Source organism: Lygodium microphyllum, chromosome 2 (genome assembly GCF_053477565.2).
Source record: "Lygodium microphyllum isolate KBCC chromosome 2, Lygodium_microphyllum_v1.1.10, whole genome shotgun sequence".
Taxonomy (NCBI): Eukaryota; Viridiplantae; Streptophyta; class Polypodiopsida; order Schizaeales; family Lygodiaceae; genus Lygodium; species Lygodium microphyllum.
Window position 1 is genome coordinate 166,263,557 of NC_141136.1, and position 25,169 is coordinate 166,288,725.

The following is a 25,169-nucleotide window of genomic DNA, read 5'->3' on the forward strand; positions in this document are numbered from 1 at the left end:
GGCAAAATAGGGTCATTACAGTGCTAAACAGGGTGCAGTCCTAACAGGGACAGATTTGGAAAAGTTGCTATAGAAATTAGTAGCATCATTCTAACGACAAAGGAACAACTGGAATTGATACTAGACATCATAAGCTTCGAGTGGAGCCATCTAACATCTCATTTGGACACATATTTCTCAAGCTAGAGCCTACTTAGTACCGACAGCTCACTAGCAATTCACTGTGGACAGTTCTGGAAATTCTTAAACAGAGAGGGGTATTGCTACTCCTAAATTCAAACCAAGATTTCTAGTTGATACTAGACATCCTAACTTTTGAGTCAAGCTATCATACACATTATTTGGACTTATATTTTTCAAGGTAGGGCTGAAGATGGCAAGCCAATAGGATTGCAAGGATTGTATGGACTCGGTGACTTTTCTTTTGGTCTGCATGTGTTGAATCTCAGGGCAGGGTACATTTGAATATATGTGCTGGTCCTGATTTGAGGACTATGTATTTTGGGAGTATGCATGTCAGATGAATGAAACCAGAATTTTAAGGCAAGGACAGGACCAACATATCTCTTCAACTTGACTGCAATGGCAGCTGAGATCAATAGTTCCAGCTCTAGTGAACAAGGTTGGCTTCAAACACAGGCTAAAATTGACAAACTTGGAGTTTTAATTGATCAGTGTATTGCTCTTATGAAGGCGGTTATGGAAAAAATAGCAAGACCTGAATCAAATGCTTCTGCTTATGGCCAACATGTATATGTTGATGAGTATCATTCCATTGAGCCTTGGCAACATAATGGCTATTATGGTCAACATGCTTATGCTTATGAGCGTCCACCTCTTCAGCAACATAGTTATGATTATACTTGTGAAGCTCTCTTGGTTGACCAGCCCAGTTCTTATGGATGTGACAGAAATGGTTATGCTTATCAGTACCCTTCTAGCTTTGATCAACAGCAAGCAAGTGATTATGACCGACATTATGCCAATACCTATGCTCATGGACTTGCCAATCATCATACTTATGGACAGCCTAGGATGCAAGGACATCATTGTAATCATGTTGGACAGTCATCATGCAATCTTGGATAGCATGTTTATGGGCAACAATATGACCAAAGTTTTGGTAGTAGGCATTAGTAAATAGATGTATTTGGACAGCAGCATGAACATTTTTGTGACATGTATTCTCATAGAGATTATGGACAGCATGACCAATGCTGTGGGATCAATGATCAAAGGCAGCATGCTTATGTATGTGAGCAGCAAACATCAGTGGAAGCAAATGCATATGCTCAACCAAACTATCCCTTTGATGCGCAGCAAGGCTATTATCACCATATGCAGTATGGACAGCATGAGCATTATGGTCATGAGCATGGACATCCATTTGTTGTACATGAGCAGCAAGATGCCTATGAGCAGCATGTCAGAACTATTATTGAGCTGACCAATGGTGATGAGCAGGTGTGTAAATTGCTATCTAAGGCTAAATGTGTTAGACACCTTACTAGTGATACGATACGGGAACCGCATGCTGCGGGCTTATGCTATCAATGTGCTAAGCCACTATCTTGTAATCACCAAGCCACATGCAGGGCAAAGACTGCCAAAATATTCTTGGTATTTGAATATGTTGAAGACCATTTTGGTATGAGTCCACAACAAGAACCTCAGTTCAAGAAAGCAGATCATGGACAGCATGTGGATTTGGATGATCATCATGCAATGGTGACTTCAGCCTTATATGCTTCAGTTATACAGAGCATGGTGATGCCTGAGAGGCTTATGGAAAAGTTAGTGAGTACCATCATGATGGCTACAGGCTGATTTTGACCCGCTGTATAGATTACTACTAGTATTGAATATTAGGTAATCTTTTATTTTACCACTTGTAATGCTGTACAAAGTAGTACTCTGCAGCCCCTACTTGGCTATACCAATAAGTCCAATATTTGTTTTTGAGGAAAAAAACTTCATTTTGAGTGGGGATGGATTGTAAAAAGCCGAGAATAAGGAATTAGTGTAAATAATATTGATAGTATGCCATGTCACACTGACATTGGTATAAAAGGAGAGGATATGTAATTTTACACATCTTTTTGACACATTAATACAATTACAATCTTTCTCTCCCTTCTTGCTTATAGCTTCTATGGCTTTCCCTTCTTTCATGTCTTTCTCTTTCTAAATCTAGTCTTTCTCTCTCCTCGTCACTCTTCTTCTCTCTCTTCCTGCAGTCTTTCTCTCTCTTCTGCATTCTTCTCTCTCCTCTTTCTCTCTCCCTAGTTCTCTCTCTGACAGTGCCTACGTTTTTAGCATTTGGCAACACGTAGAAAAGCATTGGAACAGTCTCAGACTCGATAGAAACGGCTACTTTGCACTTGCCGAGTAGTGCGTAGGAAGGAGCCCCATATGGGCTTAATTTTGTAGTGGTGGGTTGAAGTTGTGGTGGCTGGCCAAGTTGAGTCCAATGATCATAGGTCAGGACATTGAAGTCTGCTCCCTCGTCGATCAAGGCGGTGAAAGCACATGTGTGTTTGGTCGTGATCGTGATACGAAGGTATGCGGGTTCCACGGCTTCCTCGTCCTTGTCGTCGATTTTAGTGATTGTGGCTACTCGGACCTTGACAGGTGGTTCTAACATTGGTGGTTCATGCAAAGGATGCGTAGGAGGGTAGTACTTCTTGACACGGCTGCCATTGAAGAAGCCTATTCCTTCACTATTTAGGGTCTCGAGTTCGACATTGCCTGTTCGGCTGATTGCATGAATCTTGAATGGTCCAAGACCTCTAAATTTCATCTTTTTCTTATGCCCTTTAACTGAGTAGAGGAGCACTAAGTCACCCTGTTCAAACTCGCGCTGCTTGACGTACTTGTCAAACCAGCTCTTGCATCGAGCTATTTCGTAGATCAGTGCATGGGTGGCAAGAAGACGAGTCTCTGAGAGATGTTCGAGCTCAACTAGTTGCTGCATCCATGCCTCCTTTCCTTCCCATCACTCTTGAAGCGCTATTCTCAGGCTAGGCACGAAGAACTCTACCGGTAGAATCGCTTCTATCCCATATGTCAGCCTAAAGGGGTTTGACCAATAGCCGTTTTATAGGTGGTTCGGTAAGCCCACAGAGCTGCCATCAACTTGTTGTCTCAGTCGCTGCGTGAAGCAGAAACGACCTTGGTTAGGACATTAATGAGAACCTTATTTGTTGATTCGGCCTGGCCGTTTGCCTGAGGGTAGTACAACGAGGACTTGCGATGGATGATGAGGAAGGTGGACAAGAGGTGTGCGATCACTTCATTGATGAAGTGCATGCCTTGGTCACTGACCAATTGGATGGGGCAACCGAATCGTGAGATTACTTGCTCCCATAAGAACTTAGCCATCGTTCTGGCGTCGTTTTTTCGTGTGGCTCGTGCTTCTACCCACTTAGTGAGGTAGTCCATGGCCACAATGATGTACTTGGCCTGTGAATTCTGTGCTGCAGGACTGATGGGCCTAATGAAATCAATTTCCCATTTTTTCGAAGGGTTGTCGAGCAATAACCGGGGTTAATTCCATTTGATCCTTGCAAATTGGGACCTGGCACTCGTCACAGTGCTTGACGAATCGTGCTGCACCGTGGAAAAGCGTGGGCCACCACAGTTGAGACTGCAACACTTTTTGTGCTGTCATGTCTCCGCTAAAATGCCCTCCAGCAATGCCGCCGTGCGCTTCTGAGAGCACATCGTGCACCTCATATTCGCACACGCATATGCGCAACAATCCATCTTGCCCCAGCCTGTAGAGTTGGCCTGCAATCAGCTAATAGGGCTGGATCTTAAGGATTAATCTCCTAAGCTGGGCTTTTTCTATTGGTCAGTCAGGCAGTCCATGCTCAAGCACTTGGACTATGTTATCTGCCCAATGTGGTGTTAGATCGGCCTTAAACAGGTCTCTCTTGCTGGAGAGGTTAAACAGATGGGCGTCGGGTAGTTCATCAATAACACCTTGTCCAGTGGCTTCTCCGGTGGGAATGCGCGACATGTGATCAGCCATGTAATGCTGCTTTCCCTTCCGTACCACTACGGAGAAGTCGAACTCCAAAAGCAGAAGGAGCCATCGAGCTATGCGTCCTGTAGCACAAGGTTTGTTTACTAGATATAGCAAGGCTTGATGGTCCACAAAAAAGGTGAAGGGCGTGGCCAAGAGGTAATGCTGGAATTTCTTCACTGTGAATACCATGGCTAGTCCTTCTCTTTCCATCGTTGAGTAATTCATTTCTGTCTCAGTGAGTTGTCTGCTAGCAAAGCTCACTGGATAGTCTAAATTGTGTTCGCCAGGCTGGCACAACACTGCCCCCACAGCAAACTTAGAAGCGTCGATATGCACGTGGAAGGTGATGGTCCAATCTGGGGCTCGTAGGATTGGTGCTGTGGTTAGAGCCTTCTTCAACTCTGCGTACGCCCTTTGGCATGCTTTAGTCCATTCGAAGACTATAAGCAGTTTGTACAATGGTCTGGCGATCAACGCATAATTGAGTACAAACTGTCAATAGTACCCGGTATGGCCTAGGAAGCATTGAACTCCTTTGTAATTGCTCAAACTAAGCAGTTTGTACAATGGTCTGGCGATCAATGCATAATTGAGTACAAACCGCCGATAGTACCCGGTATGGCCTAGGAAGCATTGAACTCCTTTGTAGTTGCAAAATACTAAACTCATTTCTCCATGTTTCCTAATCATCAAATAAACAAAATAACCCAAAATACTTACTTGTTTTGAAGATAAAAAACACCCAAACTTCCTATCTCAAGCTCCGTTTCGGGGATGAATCCCTTACTTCGATGCTCCATATGAGGCGTGCAAGTGCTCAAGCTTGAATCCGTTGGTCCCAGCAACGAAACCAAAATGTGGGAGCTTTCACTCAACCACCAAGACCCACGGACCGCTTATTGTTTCAAGCATTCCAAGCGAGCTCTAATGGCTATCTCTCACCTAGCCGATGCGCCGTCAATCTTACAAGTGTAGTGAGCTTACCTTAGTGCTGATATGAGTTGCCTCCTCTCTTCCACACACTGGTAGCTCCACGATCCTAGATGCTAGCTCAAGCATCCTCAAGCCTCCTCCACCTCCAAGCTCCATCCTCCATAGCCACGCACACAAGAAAAGAGAAGGGAAGAGAAGAAGAAGGAGAGGAGATGGTGAAGAGCTTCACTCTCTTGATCCCTCACTCTCTCACACACTCACTCCCTCACACTCTCACACTCCCTCTCTCAAGAGCACACACAAGCAAGAAGGAGAGAAGGAGAGAAGAAGAAGAAGACTCCTTTTGCCACACACCAAAGAATGATCTCTTATTCACTTTTTGAACGTTATATATACAAACCCTAAAATCCCATGGGCACCCCTCCCTTTTTTACATGATTGGCCATTGTGGTAAGGTCCTTTTTCCATTTTCCTCTTTTAGCCCCATGCCTCTAGCCTGCACCCATCTAATATTTTACAATGGGCACAGGAGGGAGCCTGGCGCTCTTTTACAAAGATTTTTCGAGTTTTTTGAGGCGCCTTTTCTTTTATGGTTGCGCTTTTTGCCCCGGTCCATCTTTAGGGGCCGCTTGCGTGCCTTGGCTCTTTTTGTTCATCTTCCTTTGCTTTTTCTCCATTTTTCGCCATCTTGGCTTGGGGTTAACAATAAGATGTGTTAATGAATAACGATGTTTTCCTTTAGTTGTATTTTTTCTTAGATACATGAGAGAAGAATTTTGATGCCAAGAAGTGCTTAAAAATAGCTAAAATTTACGAATATCAAGGGAAAAATATTCAACGTCGAAGGCGGCGACTCAATCTAGGACGATTTTAAGCGTCAAAGTGCTCTAAGGATGCTCGTGCAACACTTGCGGATTTTTAGTAATTTTTCCATGCGCCTGTGTGAGTCAGGGAAGCTGCCGGCCAGTCCAGGATGCCGAGACGGATGCCTAGGACTTTTCAGATCGCAAATCGGACACCGGACGCAAGAGGTGCCAAAATTTGGCCAAATTTGAAGAGCATGAATTAAGTGGCTAGTGGAGGGTGCCTCTTGGGACCCCCCACCCCCAAAAATCAACAAAAAGGAGGAGGGCATCGTGTAGATCAGCCGCGCGCAGGAAAAACGCCCCCCCATGGATGAGATTTATGGCTATAAGTAAGCCATAGCAATGACAAGGCAAGGCTGTTCCACTACTTCTTCGCTCCGTATCGCCATCCTTCACGCACAAAATGGAGGACTGTAGAGAGAGAGAGAGAGAGAGAGAGAGAGAGAGAGAGAGAGAGAGAGAGAGAGAGAGAGAGAGAGAGAGAGAGAGAGAGAGAGAGAGAGAGAGAGAGAATCAGTCTTTCTCTCTCCTCCCTCTCTCTCCTCTAAGGGCAGATTCATGTGGTGAAGAAGAAAAAGAAGAATGGATGACGAATGCTTGTCCAATGAAGACCGGATTGCTCCGTGGTTCAAGAGGAATGAAGATTGTTGATTATGATTGTCATGGATATTAATGGTGGCTGGAAATCAGTCCCGCAATGAGGCATAAAAACCCGCAACCCGCAAATGCAATTGGTAATGCGTTTTTATAAGAAAATTTGATTCTTTATGCTATTTGATACATGGGACATCGTTCATATGGGCTATAAATTGATAATAATGTTGTTTGCAATGTCTTCCAACTGTTTGAAATTAGAAAACCAGAAAATCATGAGCCGTATGGCCGAAAACAATAAAATAAAACATGTAAAACACGCGAAATAGGGGAAAATTGGTGTTTTTGATATATAAATGGAAAATATAGTAAGACACACCAACTAAATTTGTGTTTTTGCTGCAAATGAACCTAAGGGCCACAGCCCACAACTCATTTTACATTTTTAGCTATTTAATATTGTGAAAAAATATAAGAAAAATAGGGAAAATGGGTAAAAATAAGAGAAAAATAGGTTTTGAGTGTGCGAAAAATACTAAAAAATAAGATTCATGTTTGTGTATGTATGGGGGGGTCTGAAGTATGAGGTTTGGCCTCAGTTTAGTGATACCTTTATATTTTAGTGAGTTTTTATTGCTTTTTATACAATAGAAAACATGGAAAATATTACCCTAAACCTATGCATCGTGCACAATCTAAACGGCGAGGGGGTAGAGAGAATGAGAGGTGTGTTTAAGTGCTGCGAGAAAGAAAAGGCTGATTGTTTTCATCTATGCATATCATATAGATCGATCGTTAATTTAAAATAAGGATCTAGTAGCACGAGGTCTCCTCGGTGCTAGGTTCGTGCAACGTAGCAATTACACATTAGAGAATTTCATTGAAAGAATGTTTTTGCACTAAGCACAATGCTGATTTTTCTTTGTTTGAGCATATGGACATTCACAATTTGCATAAAGCATAAAATGATAAAAGGTATCAGACAATACCTCCTGGATGCATAGCACCTCTATTCTCTAGATCGTGACCAACGTTGAGTGAGTAAGGTTGTCCCAAGCTGTAGGCTAGGCATTGGGTCTAAAGGGAAAGTAAAGTGAGGTATGGTACATCCTGGAACAAAATAATTGGTACCTTGAGAGAACTATGTGTGAAGTGTTATATATGTTTAGCGACGCATCGAGGGGCCAATCCCCAAGATGTAGGAGAGTCGCAGTGAGGTAGTGGCAATCAGCCGTGGGAGGACCTCCTATGTTTGTACTTTGTGCCATTTGGCAATGTCCTAGGACTCCCTCTGAGGAGTGTTAATTGGGTTAGAGTTAGACTACGATACGTGATACAAACGCAAGATGTTTAGGAAGGCAATGTATGATATATGTGTCATCAACGCTCCTGGCCGCAAGGCCGTGGGGTTGTTGAGCGCATGATAGAGGTCCGGCTAGTGCATGAGCCAGTGCCGGCCCATTTTAGGTCCCATCAATACAGGTGATAAGTTGGGGTCATGCTTGGGCTGATTATTGAAGATACTAAAGAAGATCGAATTGAGCTCTTTACTGAACTTATATTCTTCTTTTCCTTAGGTCACAAGGACGCCTCCTTTCTAAGTGTGGGGATATGTTGAGAGAGGAAAAAGACTGAATTTTTGACAGATTTTTGTTGTTTTTGAGGTCAGAATGGTTGATTTTTTATGGATTTTGAGTGATGATTTGTTGCTTTTGGAAGTGTTTGAGAGTGTTTTGGATGATATTGATTATGTTTTGGAAGCACATGAAGATTCTTAGTAGAAATATGAAGCTCTATGATGCTTTGATAGGTTTTGTTGAGGTTATGATACCTTTTATTTAGCTTTTGTTTTGTTCTGGTTTTCTTCTGTATGAAGCATTGATTGATGATTGATGAAGGTTGAAATCTTTTGAAAGTTTATTGAATAGTTTTTTATAGTTTGGAATGGTTTTAGTATGAGTCATGAGGATCTGTTGTTCTCTGATGACCTTCTATAACCCTCTGTAGACCTTCTGTAGAGCCTCTGTCTTTGCTCTGTCTCTGCTCTGTTCCTCTTCTGTAGATCTTTTGTAAGTGTTCTGTGGAATGTATGTGTGACTTTGGGAAAGTTTTCTAACTTTTGGAAAGGATGAATCTAAGTTCAAAAGAGCTATAACAAATGGAAGAAGCAACTGTTGAAGATTGAAGAGAAGACTGAAGTGACAGTGACAGTAGTGAGCTATGAAGAGACACTATAGTGAGCCCTTTCATACCTCCCATACCTCTTGGAAGGTGCATCCACGACCTAAGAAGTATTATTAAGTGCCATTATTGAGTATTGTAGTGAGGAGATAATATACTATTGCTAGAGAGAGAGAGAGAGAGAGAGAGAGAGTCAGAGATAGCCAATTCTATCAAAACAATGTATCTATTATGAGAGATAGAGAGAGAACTATGAAGACAATGAAGATGAATACTATGTGATTTATTTCCATTCAAAAGTGGTGTATTCCTTTGTTTTCTTGCTTGTTATGATGGATTATGTGAAGATGTTGAAGATTATGATTGATTCTATCAAATCTGTAGGAGATATCTACTATGATGCTGCGTGAAGATTTGTTGTTTTCCTTGTTTTGGTCATCAAAAGAATGAAATAAAAGCTTGTTGATGTGACAATATAGATTTTATTACAGTAGAAACCCCTTTTCCTTGGTGTCTCTCTTGGGGCTCCAATAGCCTCATCACAAGTGAGAGGCTCTCCTGCATCTGTAACCAATACATAATCCATAGAGGGCGCAAAACGGTTAGGAGGTTATCTGTCTCTAGTAGAATGCCTCAATCTAGGCTCTACTGCTAGACCAACATCCTATCTAACATCAGCATGTCTAGCATCTCGGCCATGAGTATTACATGATGCTGCACGCTGTCTAGCTAACCATGGAGTGGGCTAAACGGGAGCAGGTGGCTCCTTCTGAAAGATAACTCTACGTATCTCAACCACTTTCTCAAGCTACATATGCATTTTGTCCTCATGAAAGATGACATCATGGTTGCGGATCACTTTCCGCGTCGCGCCTACGGATCTCATAGGCGGTAACGCATCTCTCCTACATCTCCATAGCCAATGAAAATGCATTTGACACTTTTAGGATCCACCTTATTGCTTTTTTCCTTGGGCACATGGCAAAATGCTTCACATCCAAAGACACGCAAATGATCATAAGAGGGGGCTTGCCTTGCCCACACCTCCTCTGCAACCTGAAAGTCGATGCCACTGCTAGGCGACCTGTTAATGAGATACACTGCAGTAGTAACTGCCTCAGCCCAAAAGTGATGCAATAAGCCAGCTTGGCTAAGCATGCTACATGGACCCTTTCCTAAATGGTCCTATTCATGTGTTCAACCATACCATTTTGGGGTGGGGTGTAAGGGGCGGTCAACTGACGCTTAATAGCCCGCTCATCACAAAACTGCTCAAAAGCACGTGATACATACTCACTCCCATAATCTAACCCTAGGCATTTGAGCCTTTTCCTAGACTGGTTCTCTTCCCATGCAAGCCAACGTTGAAATGTATCTAAGACATCGGATTTTCTATTTATGGGATAAGCTTTAACCTTACGTGAGTAATCATCTATGAAAGCAACAAAGTACTTTGCCCCACCAAGTGACTGACAGGGCATGGGCCCACATACATCTGAGTGCATAAGAGCCAAGGGCTCACCCATGTGTTTCTTACCAGACTTTTTATGCGTATTTCTAGTATGTCTGCCATAGAAACAGTGATCACAAGAATCAAAATGAGAAGTGTTGAGTGTGGAAATGATTGGTTTTTGGGCTGATTTTTTGTTATTTTTGATTGCTGAATGGTTGTTTTTGGTGGTTGATTGTTTGAGTTTGAAGATGTTTTGAAGTTTTTGCAAGTGGTTTGAGTATGTTTGAAAGGGTTTATGTTGGTTTTTGATGAAATATGTTGTTCTGAAGAGCTCTGTAATTTTCTCTGTATGGTTCTATAAGGCCTGCTTTTGTTCTGTTTTGGTTATGTTTTGGTAGTTGAGATGGTTGAATGAATGTTTTGAGAGATGATTGAAGTTGTGTGAAAAGGTTTATGAGAGATTGAATTGGTTTTGTTTTGGTTTTTTATGATTTTTATGGATTTTGTTGATATTCTGTAAAGTTCTGTAGCTTATGTGCTTCTGTAGCTCTGTAGTCATGTTGCTCTGTTGTTCTGTGGTCTGTTCTATTGTTTCTATTGAGTGTTATGATGGATGTATGGATGTTTTGGGAAGTGTTTTTGTCTTAGGAAAAGGATGAATGGAAGCTCTATCCAAGCTAATTGAAGTGAAGAAGTAACTGCCGAAGATTTACAGAAGATTTACAGAAGGTTACAGAAGACAATGACAGAAGACAGATCTCACAAGAGACTATGAAGTCTCTGGTGACCTTTCATATCTGACATACCTTTTGGGAGGTGTATCCACGACCTAATGAGGATTAGTGTGAGTGATTATTGAGTGATTGTAGTGAGGATATGATGTAGTATTGAGAGCATACTATTGTGAGAGAGATCATATGCCAGAGATAGTCGATTTTATGTGAAGAATTGTATCTTTCTATGAGGGAGAAGACTATGAAGACAATGAATATGAATACTATGTGATTTATTTCCATCAAAAGTTGTGTTCTCTTTGTCTATTAATGAAGAATATGAAGAATATGATCAAGTTTGTAAAAGATAAATCTGTGGGAGATATTTACTATGATGTTGCGTGAAGAATTGCTGTTTTCTTTGTTTTAATGATCAAAGGAATGAAATAAAAGCTTGTTGATGTTACAAGATAGATTTTCTTGCAAGAGAATTCCTTTTTCTTTGGTTGGGGCTCCATGTTTTTGGTGTGCAGCCGGGGAAACTTGCCATCAACAAGCACCTAGCAAGGCTGAAAATGAAGGAAATGGCATTGCCAAGAAGAGAAGAATTCAATGGATGTTTGTAAAGTTCCTTCTTCCACTGAAGAGTTAGAATTTCTCATAATCAAAGCCACTTTCCACAAGAAGTTCATCCCACAATGGTGGAAACATATCACCATCATGATGCATGCTCTATGTGGTGGACAATTTCCTCTTCCTGTTGAAGCAGTAGAAACTTGCATCTTGGTGGCAAACTGTTTGGGAACAAACTGAAGAGCAGAAACAGAGAGAATGACCATCCATGGAAGATTTGGCATTCATTGAGAAGTTTCCAGACATCATTAAGTGGGAAATAGTCAAGAAGCTTCAGGAGTCGTGGTCTGTGGAGGTTCACAAAAATAAGAAGGAACAAAGCTGGGACTTGTTCATAGACACTCAACAGCAAGATACGTGGGATGCTTGGTATTCTGACAATCTTTTGTTTGTTCAATTAGGAACCCACTAGAAGTTGGTAGACAGAGTGTTCTTTACAACATACACTGTTGAAACCATCAGAAGCTGGCATTACTATGATGATGATACCACCACAATACTTAGAAGTATGCATTTTGACACCTTCAGAACCGAATACCTTCCTCTGTGCAGTGGCATGAAAGCAGAATTCATAGACGTTGAAAAGGAGGAAGTAGAAGAAATGTTGGCAAGAGAGTCCTCTAGAGACGGAAGCCTTCTGTTATCTCTCTGTGGAGCACTAACAACATAGTGGAGCCAACCCCCTGATGAATGACGCAATAAAGAGGCAAGTGTTAGAACGAGTCCAGAGGTATGTGAGAAGAGAGAAGGCAAGAATCAAAGCCGAGAATGTGCTAGCAAGAGAAGCCCCCTTTGACGCCCTTGCGGAACTCTTTACAGAAGTCCCAATAGCACATCAAGCCCTTCCTCCTCCTCCTGGAGGTCCACTTCCAAGCTAGATTCATCCTGGAAATATTGATGATAGGCCAGCGAATATAGTCCCGTTGCCAATTTTTAAGGGAGAGTACAATGAAGACCCCGATCTTCATGTAGCAGAGTTTATGGTAGCATGTGTGGCTAACAATGCCAGAACCCCTGAGTATTGGTTAGCAATATTCCCTGCCACTTTCAAGGGCGCGGCGTTTCAGTGGTATGAGAGACAAGCAGCACGAACTTTTGGCACATGGGATGACCTGAAGTTGGCCTTCCTCACTAAATTCAAGCGTGAAGGTTTTGAAGAGCGGATGCGAGAGGAATCTATGAATTTAACTCAGTCCTCTGGAGAAAGAGTAGAAGCTTATGTCTCACGAATGGAATCCATCCTGAAGATATGGACTAACCATAATCTAGATGATGGCATTCAGAAGGGAGTGTTTCTCAGAGGATTACAACCAGAAGTCCGTAAGTTTGTGGAGCTACAAAGACCAGCCACACTGCAAGCTGCAACAGAAGGTGCAAGACTATACGATGAAGTGGAAGCTAGATTGGCGATGAATCTAGGAAGAGGAGTCCTACCTCCTCTGATGTCAAGAATGATATACCCACCAAATGCAATCCCAGGGACCGTCCCCTACCCCTACCAACAGATGCCCTCAGTGTCACAGTACAGGGCACCAAATCCACAACGGCCACAATCAATGCCTCAAATGATGGTTCAACCACAACAACAATGGTCCCAACCAATTTCCCCAATACCAAATCAGCAGCAATAGTGGAACCCTAACAACTGGAGCCAACAGCCAACAGTTCAAACAGGAGCTCTGAATCAGAATCGGAACAGAGACCCTTCTACACCAGCCCAACCTGTTTATGCAGTGATTACAGAGACTCCTCAAAACCCTACTGCTAGTGCCTTAGGAGGAGAAATCTTGAAGGATTATTTATCCAACTCAGTTGCAAATATCAAAAAGGAGTTGATGGATGTGATTACAGAGCAGCTACAGACGCTGAAAGTGAATACCGCTAGCATATCCAACATTGTAGGAGCAGGAAGAGATGTGATGCGATCAAATACTTGGTGTGGTAAGTGTCATCAAGCAGGCCATTTAGCCACTGAATGTACATGAAAACCAACCATTCCTGGATCTTTTTGTTCCTACTGTTTGCGGAAGAACCATACAGAGGATATTTGCTCTCTGAAGGAGATGCATGATAGGAGAAGAAAGGAAGAAGACACAAGATTCAACTTGCTGGAATCCAAAATGACAACACAGGATATTGGACCAAAGCCTAGGGAGTTTGGTCCTAATTTCGGACCCAGAAGATTTCCATCCCAAAGTTACAGAGGAAGACAGTCTAGCGGTGGTCAGAGATCAGAAGTGGAGTGTTATAGATGTGGAGAAAAGGGACACATTTCACCAAATTGTCCAAATCCAAGAAGGTCATTGGATTATAAGCCCTTATGCAATCGATGCAAAGGAGAAGGCCACACTGCAAAAGACTGTCCAAGCCCAGCCCCAGTGAAAAACAGTGCTACTGATAATCCGGCCAAGGCCCAAGAGCCTACCTCCAATTTAGTGGAATTAGAAGTTGCTGCCATCACGCGTGCAAAGAAGAAGGAACCACCTATCTAGAAAGAAAATAATCCTCCTACCAGAACAGTGAAGTTCAATCTTCCAACAAAAGAACAGAACAGAACAGAGCCTGACAGTGCCGTACAGAGCACTACAGTGTCACACAGAGTCACTGAGACAGTTCCAGAGACAGGACTAGAGGTCCAGGAGATAGAAGAGGAGAAAGTGCCACAAGTGGCAGAAGAAGTCCCCATGATGCCCCTATTGGAAGAAAAAAGGAAAATGAAAATGGGTGTCACCCCATTCCCTAATCGGTTAGAGAAGCCAGTGGATCCTATTAAGGAATACGATTTGGTCAGAGATCTAGATACCTTTAAACCAAACCTCACATTCGAACAATTGTTGATGTTGTCTCCCAGTTGCCAAAAAAGGTTCAAAAGTATACTGACAAGAAGACGTGGCTTAACGATTGCTCCCTCAACAGCAACAAAGTCCAACAAAGCTCCAGAGCCTCTAAAAGAAGTGGATGTGGCTAACGCCTTCCTAGATCCGGGTACCCCAGAGACTGGCGTGTGGATAGAAGGCTGCTTTATTGCAAATGCACTGATTGATGGTGGTTCATCAGTGAACATTATGACGGATGTGACAATGAAGGATCTAGGCCTACAAGGTGTGCAATCAACCCAATGGCTCATCAGACTGGCGGATCAGAGCAGAATCAAGCCTTTGGGCATTCTCCCATATGTGAAGACTATAGTGGTTGGAAAAGATTATTGGCTAACCTATCTGGTGATGAAGCCAAACTCTTATGGTACATCCTACCCCCTTGTTACTGGGCAGACCATGGCTTTTTGAAGCCAGAGCAAGGACGGATTGGTTCAAAGGAACCTTGACCTTGGGTAGAGGACCCAACAAAGTGGTGCTGAAGTTATATGGTGCTAAAAAAGGACATGGATCCACCTCCTTGGAATTATCTTCTGACTCCCCTAATGAGGCTACAGATGGAACATCAATAGACGAAGATGCTATCAAACAGATCCTTCCCAAGAAAACAGTGGCACGTTCCTTAACAGTGGGTACGGTAAGCCAACTCCCAAAAGATGCAAAGCCATTATCAATGGGTGAATACTTCCTGCTTGAACCAGGAACGATTTTCGAAATCACTTCTGACAGTGAGATAGAAGCATGGATGTACTGCTCTCCCTATTACATGGCCATAGCAGAGCCAGTGACAGAGGCAGAAGGCAAAGTAGAGGACCTGTTCTTCTCTTACAGAGCGCCTACAAAGGCAGACCTGGAGTCTGAAGAGGATGATGATGAATCTGAAGAAGGAGATTTTGAAAGCGAGACAGAAGAAACCACTCCACCCACAGAAGGCATAGATGAGGAAGGAGTTCCAGAAGCATCAGAAGCAGACGAGCTCATGCTGGGGGACAGAATGGCAATGGTACCATTTGGTCTGGTAAATGGATTTTCTCATATGCAAAATCTTTATAAGAAATGGTTAAAAAAGACCAAGTTGTCTTTCAGCAGTGGCTCATGCCGCCCTCACCCACCTTTGCTAAGAAAAGATGATGATGATGCACCGTGCCAGCAAGCACTAGTCTCACGATTCCAACAAGCATCAAAGGGTCCCTGTTATGTGATGTTCCTGGATGCGTCATCAGAAGATGAGTCTTCAAGCCAAGAGGTAACTAATATTGAAACCAAACCCGAAACGGCTCTAATCCCATTTCAACATCTCAAGGGGCAACCTAAGTCCTTATTGCAAGAAGACGTTGGGTCTAGTGGGACATCAGAAGAGGACACCACCCCCTTTAAGGAGTCGGATCTGTATCCAGAAGCAGTCTGTGGGATCTTCATCCGTGAAGTAGAAGGTGAAAGGCAGTTAACCTTTGTGGATGAAGATGGCACTGAACGCCACTTGAAGGTGGGTAACAACCTATCAGAAGAGGAGTTGTCAACCTTGTACAACTTGTTGAAAGAGAATTTGGACGTGTTTGCATGGTCCTACAAAGACCTAAAGGGATTGATCCCACAATATGTCAGCATCATATTGATTTGGAGCCTGGTGCCAAGCCAGTACGGCAACGACAGAGGCGAATGTACCCGAATTATTTCACATTGGTGAAAGCAGAGCTATTGAAGCTTCTAGAAGCCGAGTTCATCTATCCAGTGGCAAATAGTGAATGGGTCTTGGCCATCGTGGTTGTACCCAAGAAAATGGCAAGCTTCGTATATGTGTGGATTTCCGCAAGTTGAATTCCAAGACGAAGAAGGATCACTTTCCTATCCCTTTCACAGACCAACTGTTGGACACAGTGGCAGGACATGAGCTTTATTCCCTTCTGGATGGATTCAGTGGATACAATCAAGTGCAGATAGCAGAAGAAGACCAATCCGAAACAACCTTCACCACAGAATGGGGGACCTACACTTACCGAGTGATGCCGTTTGGACTCTGCAATGCCCCTGCTACTTTTCAAAGAGTCATGATGGCCCCATTCCAAAATCATCTGCATGACTTTATTGAGGTATATTTGGATGACTTCTGTGTCTATAGTTTGATCCGTGAACACTGGGGATATTTGGAACAATGCTTTGACCGATTCTGAGAGTATGGGATCTCCCTCAACCCTGACAAATGCATCTTTGGGGTCTCTTCTGGAGTTCTATTGGGCCACATTGTCTCTGCACAAGGGATATCAATAGACCCTGCAAAGATCGAAAAGATTGCAGCTTTGACAGCACCCACCAACCTCAAACAGTTGAGGGGATTCCTAGGCCATGTGGGTTACTACAAAAGGTTCATAGCTCATTTTGCAACAAAGGCAACCTCCTTGCACAATCTTCTGAGGAAAGATGCAGAGTTTATTTGGACGCAAGAATGTGACAAAGCCTTCAACACTCTGAAGCAGTGTCTGATTGAGGCACCCATTCTACAACCTCCTGATTGGACGAAGGAGTTTCATGTACACACTGATGCATCAGTTGAAGGGCTAGGTGTTGTCCTATGTCAAAAGGGCCTCTCCAAACTAGATCGACCGATATATTACGCAAGCCAAAAATCACTGATAGGGAACGGAACTATACAGTGACAGAGCTGGAGTGCTTGGCAATGGTGTTTGCCCTAGAGAAGTTTCGCCACTACTTACTGTCTACTCACTTTAAATTTTATGTGGATCACGAGGCCCTGTCCTTCCTGATGAACAAAGCAGACGTGAAAGGATGAATGATGAGATGGCTCCTTCTATTCCAGGAGTCTAACTTTGAGGTAATTACCAAACTTGGTCGTTCCCATGTTCTGGCTGATCATCTGTCGCGTATCCCACAAACTACAGACAAGGAGCAGGATGATCTAGACCTCCTTGATGCTTCCCTATTCCTGGTGGAAACTGTAACTCCCTGGTATGCAGTCATCGCCAACCTGCTGGCAACCCAACAGTACCCTCTTGGCATTTCTAGTCGGGAAAGGAAGAAGCTTATGTTAGAATCAGCCCCCTACACCCTGTTAGGCGGTGCACTATACAAGAAAGGCAAAGATGAAGTGCTCAGAAGATGTGTTGCAGGAGATGAGATTGGGATTGTTCTGAAGGCTTGCCATGATGAGCCATGTGGAGGCCACTTCGCAGGAGAAGCTACAGCCAGGAAGGCTCTACTAGCAGGTTACTGGTAGCCGACCCTCCACAAGGATGCTTATGATTACTGCAAGCGATGTAATGCTTGTCAGCGGATGGAGAAACCCACCAAGACAAGTGCCATGCCATTGCAACCTATCCTTCCTTTGAAGCTGTTCGAGAAGTGGGGCATCGACTTCATTGGTCCAATAGATCCTCCCACCAAAAGGAAACAAAACAGATATATCTTGGTATGTACCAATTATGTCACAAAGTGGTGTGAAGCTAAAGCCCTAAAGCGAGACGATGGTAACAGCATGGCCTTGTTTATGTACGAGAATATCATCACCCATTTTGGTAGTCCCTTAGAGCTGGTAAGTGACAGAGCCACTCATTTCATTAATAAAGTCATGAAAGAGTTGACAGAGCTATATAAGATCTGCCATCGCAAGTCCACTCCTTACTACCGCAGAGCCAACGGCCAAGTTGAAGTCACCAATCGCATCCTCTGCTCGATCCTGACAAGGACGATTGCTGCACATCGTCCTGATTGGGATAATCGATTTATAGAGGCCCTCTGGGCATACAGAATCTCCCATAAAGCAGCTACAAGACAGACACCCTTCCAGTTGGTGTATGATACAGAAGTTGTTTTCCCTGTTGAACTGGAATTGCCCTCTTTGCGAGTGGCTATCAAAGAGCATTTGGGGGACGATGATTCACTGCAATGCCGTCTCCTGCACTTGGAATGTTTGGACGAAACTCGCAGGATGGCTTTACAGTGCATGGAAGCCACGTAAGCTCGACGTAAGGCTTACCATGACAGCTTCATCAAGCACAAGGAGTTCAAGGAAGGTGATTTGGTCCTAGCCTATGATTCACGATTTGGCAAGTTTCCTGGCAAGCTCCAACAGCGGTGGATGGGCCCATATAAGATACTTGATGTCAACCCTAATGGCTTTGTCCAAGTGCAGACTATTGATGCCTCTGATGATCCCTTCCTGATCAATGGATATCGCCTGAAGAAATACTTCCCTCCTTGGGAATCTTGACAATCACGGTCACCTGGTCCTTTCCCCCGTTGGCATGGCACTGTCACTCTTATGATGCTACTTCTGATAGTCGTTCTTCAGCCACTCCTGATGAGGTGGACGCAATCCTCTGTCCCCTCAGCCCCACCTTCCAGCCCTGCTCTCTTATCCTCTATTTTCCACCAGTGGCAGTGGCGAGGTTGGTTCTGACACATGGTATTTCTACCATTCTCCTTGTTACTTGAAAAAAAAAAAGGATATATCGGTCATGGAAGAAAAGGACTTCGGTCCCTGTCATACCGACCTATTCTTCGAGAAAAGGTGGAGAAACCCTCGGGAATAGGAAAAAACAAGAAAAAAAGAAAAAATAATAATTTAAAAAAATAAAGAGAAAAAAACCAAAAAAAAAAACTGTTATGGGAGAAAAGGAAGAAATTCCCTGTCATAGCAAGCCTCGTTCCAAGAAAAGGTGGTCAACACCCTTGGGCGGGAAGCTGGCTGTGGAAAAGGTGGCAACACCCAGCAGTCCAGAAAGTGGATTCGTCATTTGACATTCCCAAGATCTAGTTCCGAAGCTGCCTCCCTTGGTATGCTATGTCCTGTGCCTTTCTGCAGAGCATTTGACAGTCCTCTAGCAGAGGCCATGTCCTATGTAACACAACATTCGATCTCATGGCTACCTCCCTGGGTACGCCTTTTCAACAACTGATGACGCGATCTTCATCGAAAAACAATCAAGTGATGCGAGCTTTCATCCTAACCGGATGGGGAAGTGAGTATGGTTGCCCTCTGTAACTATCAACAGAGAGTGAGACAGAGGATGGGGCGAGTGACCAGACTTTTCCCTTCAAATCAAATGAGAGGTAAGAAGTGTGAATGAAGTGTTGCATGCACGGGATGGGCCTCTCAACGCACAAAGCACGCTCTGTTTCTGTGCACTGCACCATTAGGCTCCCTGGCCTTCCTTCTCGCACCGTATGCCAGCACAGGGCGGGATGCACAGTTGCACCATCAAATGCGCACAAGGCATACAACCTTTGCACAAGTGACCGTGAGGATTACATCAACGGGTTTCAGGACCTGGCTGCCTTCTGTATCTTTCAACAGAGCGTGAGATAGAGGGTGGGCTGAGTGTGACTGGAGTTTCTTCAATCAATTACCAAGAGGTGAGATTGAGGGACACGACCTTTGGCGCAAGGTATGTTCTCTTTTTCTTATGCACCCACGGGGTGGGTCTCTACCGTCATCACAAGACATGTCACCCTGTTCTGTACACTGCACTGTAAGGCTCCCTTGCCTTCCTCCTTGCACCTATGCCAGACGGGTTGGACACACTGATGCACCATCAATTGTGCACCCTGGCATACTCCCTCTGCACCATCCCCTTGTCACTTCCTAAACCGGGATTTGAGACATGGGTTTTCATCTTGCTTTCCTCGAGTGATATTAGTCATGGGACAAGTGACTACTCTTTCATTCCATATGAGTGATTGTGCATTGAGTGTAACATTCCTCATCATCGATGAATTTCCTATGATTTGTTCAACCAGCTACCTCCCTGGGTGCTACCGCGTGGTCCCTGCCACGAAGAACGTGTGCTATGAAGATACCTTGGCACTTCCTGCAGCCCACAACGACAGTGGACGTGCCATCGATAGTTAACCTTGATTCTCGACAACATGGGCCAAGTTTTTCTAACCCTATACCTTGTGTTGTCAGTGATGTTCATGTTTTAAGTGTGGGGACGTTCATGGATGGTCTGTTATGTGGTATTAGGTCCCTGTTGCTCGGTCAACCCTATCCGTTACGGTTTTAAGTGTGGGGACGCGTCCCTGCGCGTCTACATTGCATATCGCCCTATATATGCCTCACTTGGATCATGCATATACGCCACGACTTTCTGTTACACTTCTGGGGTCCCTTCCCCACCCACCCGTCCACTGTCACCCCTCCCTTGGGGCTGTTCCTCCTCCATTTCTCTTTCTCCATTATTTTGTTGTGTTTGCTCGTGAACATACCCTACGTTCAGCGGCATCCCCATCTACCTTTATAACCCTGTTCATCCCTTTGCATTGTCCAATTTTCCTTTTTACCTACCCCTATTCTAATGCACGGTTTTTTAGTTATTAATTTTTGACGGGTTTTGCGTACATTAGACGGTTTTCCATGTGAATGCGCTTTTCTTACTTCGCAACAGTGATCTGATGTCATAGCCCTATCCTCCCTTTCTACCTTGACATTTTTCCTTTTTACTCCATATCCTTCCGATGCACGGTTTGTCCAATATTAATTTTGTGGTTTTTCGGAACCTTTTCATGCATCTTTTTGACATTTTTTCATGTGAACCTGCCCTGTTTGCGTTGGAATTCCAATTTGACTTGACAGCCGTGTCCATGCACCTTTCCCTACATTTTTCCTTTTTTCTCCCCCCTATTTTGACTTTCGGATTTTTTATTATTAATTTTTAAAAGTGTTTTTGAGTGTCTTTTTGGTGTTTTTTGCATGTGAATGCCTCCTAACCCTATCGGAATTGCGTTTTAACATGACAAGCCTGTGAAACTCTATCCCTTGCACATTTTGCATTTTTATTGCCCTTCGTTCAGGTGCAGGGATCATTCCGTATTAATTTCCGAATCCCTTTTCAGGTCATTTTTTGAGTTTTTTGCATGTGAACGCATCTTATATCAGTCAAAACTGTGTTTTGACATGCTAGGCTTGTCGGGCACGTGCTTTTGCACATTTTTCCTTTTTCCTGCACTTCGTTCCGATGCACGGATCTTTCGATATTAATTTTTGTTTGCATTTTTGGACCCGTCTTTCGAGTTTTTTGCATGTGAACGCCCTGTCTTTCCCCCGGAACCCCCGTTGCATTTTTTCCATGTCTTCTCAGTGCCGTCCTACACAATTTTTGTTTTTACGCCATTTTGTTTCGATGCTCGGATTGTGAGCTATTAATTTTTCCTTGTTTGTACGTGTCTAGCACGACTCGTCCCGCGCGTGAACGCGCCCGTATGTCACTGTCATATCCTGGAGTATCCAGCACTGACTGGGGAGGAAGATTGATATAATCAGATGAAGGGGGCAATAGAATGAGAGGAGAACATTGTAAAGGAGGATAAGATAAATCATAAAAGGAAAGAAAATGAAGGGATAAGGAAGATGGCAAAGATGACTGGGGCTATGCTAGTGGTGGGCTTCTGTTAGGCTGGGCGGGGAAGATATCAGTCGGGACTTGAATGGAGTAGTCCCTAGTCACAGCTGTTTCAAGAATGCTTTTAAACAATCCATCAAATTTCCACTTGTCTCTAGCTGCCTTCTCCTCTTTCGAGCACTTGCTGCTCGAGCATCTGACGGGGGCCTACACGGCCAGTGTTGCCACATCCCGGGTGCTCCCTTGGGCCTTCAACCTCTTGGCTTGGGGATTTTTTGGCCTGTGTCATGGGCACTGTCTCTTGGGGTTTCTTTTCGGCACATACCTCTTTAGAGTAGGCATGTAGCATTCTGGTGGGGGCGCTAGTGCCTTATGCTCCCTTCTATGGAGGAGAGCTTCCTTGCATGCCAGCTGCATTGTGTGCTCCATGACGGCTACTGTGGAAAAATATGCAAAATGCGAACCAAGGTTAGGCTTTGAGGTAGGATAGAATCATTTGCATGAAAGGGATTAAATAGTGGATTATCAAGCGCATATGAGGAGGAGTGCGGTAAGGTGAGGCATACAGTGCTTGTTGTAGAGGGATGGCCCCCCGTGATGATATTTGTCTTGCTTCGACTACGGGGCGTATTCTGGACATTAGTAGATCTTGGCTTATGCTAAGTTGTGCGGAAAAGTTGTGATGGAGTGGAGTAGGGCTTGTCCTCGGAAGGATAGACCGAAAAGGAAAAAGGCATATAGAAGGGGATGGCACCCCATCTATGCCCTCAGAGGTGTTGGTCAGGGCTTCTTATGGCGGTAATGAGGGTTGCATGCCCTCCATGTAGAGGTGGGAATGGCCGCACGACTTCTAGACGTGTGGTGAGAGGAGGACGTGAGGAGCTCAACTTGTTAAACCCAACTCTTCTCCCTGCGCTTGACTATCATTGCTTGTGTGTGTTGATATTATCTATACAGGGTCACAAAACTCATTGTTTATTTATGTACATATTTACGAATCCATGTCACTTCGTAAGGATAAAAACCAATTGTAGAACTCAAGATTGTACTTGGGGGAGGTGCAGAGGGGGCAGAGCCCCCTCTGCAGGGGTTCGAGGGGGGGGGGGGGGGGGGGGGGCAGTCCACCCTGGCCCACAGGGCCGTTACAGTAAATGCCATGCACGATTTGAAGGACCGTTCGTAGCCAAGTTTTGAACTACTTGCTCTAGATTTCAGTCTAGTGATAGGTCTATGATGTACTTTTGGGTCTATACGGTCTCTGTGTCGGTTTTGAGGTCTATGGGCCAAATATCTGGAAAAATCCAAATTCAACCCAGTGGGTCCGAATTGCAAGAGCGGAATGCCCGATTCAGCCTATTCAAATGGCGGAAGGCTGAATGAGAAAGGCCAAATGTAACTGGTTCGAATATCAAATTCGGCCACTTCGAGTGTGGGTGTTCGAGGGCCGAGCGGGCCGAGGGGGCCAAATGACAAAAGCAGGCCGAATGACAAAACTGGACCGAATGACAAAACTGGGCCGAATGACAAAAGTGGACCGAGGGCCGAATATAGAACACCGGGTCGAGGGTTGAATGACAAGTTGGCCCGAATGCTTGATTCGGATGGGCCGAGTGAAGGGCGTTCGAGTACAATGGGCTGAGTCGACAGGGCCAAGGACTGAATGTCCGAGTCAGGTGGGCCGAGGGCCAAATGGTAACTAGTCCGAGTGGGGTTGGGCCAAGTGGGCCGAGGGCTGATTCTGGGACTCAGCCCAGAATCACCGTCACTCAAACGAGCCGAGCACGATGCGTTTTTCACCGGACTTCAAAGAATTCGTTGTGCCGATTGAGGCCTTCCTACTAGTCGAGCACATCCAGATCCAACCTACTCATGTAGGGAAGGTGTGGAATTACCTGTGGTAGGCAAAGAACTCGATCACAAGATTGAAGCAGGTCCATGCAATGGATCTTTTTCTTCCTCTCTCCAGCTCTCCTGAAACCTTGCAATGCAAAATGTGGTCTTCCTTGCCACTCCTGGCCCCTTATTACCCTGCCCAGGCCTGTACTCACCTTAATCTTTCTCCTCTCACCAAGATTTAACTTGAAATTTTATTTTTTGCCATTCTTTTCCATGTTTTAGCCTGTTATATAGCAGCAAAAAACCCTACTGCGTGCTACAATGTTTTGCTCCTATCCTTTCTAAATGCAAGAAAAAATCATAAGGGAAATACCTACACTACTCCAACATGCTTTTCTAAGTCCAAAAACCAAAAACCTACTTGTTAAGGAGATGAAATACCTCTTCAAACTCCCTCACTTCCTACTTATCTACCTCAAGCATCGATTCGGGAAAAAACCCTACTTCAATGCTCAATTCGAAGTGCGCAAGTGCTCGAGGCTTGAATCCATTGGTCCCGGCAACGGAACCAAAACGTGGGAGCTCTTTCTCAACTGCCAAGATCTGCGGACTACTTATTGCTTCAAATGTTCCAAGCTGGGCACTAATGGCTACCTCTCACATAGCCGACGCGCCATCCATATCTATGAGTGTAGTGAGCTTACCTCCATGCCAATCGAGTTACCTCCTCTCCCACGGACTCTGGCAGCTTCACGATCCAAGTGTAAGCTTTAAGCAAGCTCCATCCTCAAGCTCCATGCTCCAAGCTCCATTGCCGCGAGCAAGAGAAGAGAAGAGAAGAGAAGAGAAGAGAAGAGAAGAGAAGAGAAGAGAAGAGGAGAAGATGGAGAGCTTCTCCTCCCTGGTCCCTCACCCTTACACATTCACTCCCTCACACTCTCACAGTCCCTCTCTCAAGCACAAACTCAAGCTAGCAAGAAGAAGAAGAAGAAGAAGAAGAAGAAGAAGAAGAGGAGGAGAGCCACTTTTTGCCACGCACAAGAATGAGCTTCTCATTCACTTTTCAACTTTATATGCAAAACCCTAAATCCCTTTTGGGCGGTCATCCCCTTATCCCCTTTTTTACATGGCCGTCATGGCCTAGGCTATTTTTCCCATTGTCCTCCTATGTTCCTAGCTTCCTTCCTACCACCCATCTACCTTTACAAATTGCACGGGTGAGAGCTTGACGCTCTTTAAATTAAATCATGATGCGCTTGCGCTCTTTTACAAAAGTATTGACTTGCACTTTTTCTTGTGCACCTTTTTCCTTTATTTAAAACTTTTCTCCACTTCTTGTGTTTTCATATTTTTCTTGGCGCGCCTTCACCTTCCGTTTCACTTTTGCCTTGGCCTTGTCTTCTGCTTCAGATTTTTTGGATTTTCCATCTTTGTTCGTTTGAGGGTTAATATTGACCATGGAAACATATTTCAATGGAATTTATAACTGGTTTGCCTAATACACAAGCTAATCATGATATGATTTGGACTATGGTAGATCGATTCAATAAATAAGCATATTTTCTACCATGCAAGAAAACATTAACCGCATCTCAAGCTGCACAACTATTTTTGAAGATTGTTTTCACTAATCATGGTTTGCCAAAAGTTATTATTTCTGATCGTGATTCTAGATTTTGTAATAATTTTTGGACTACTT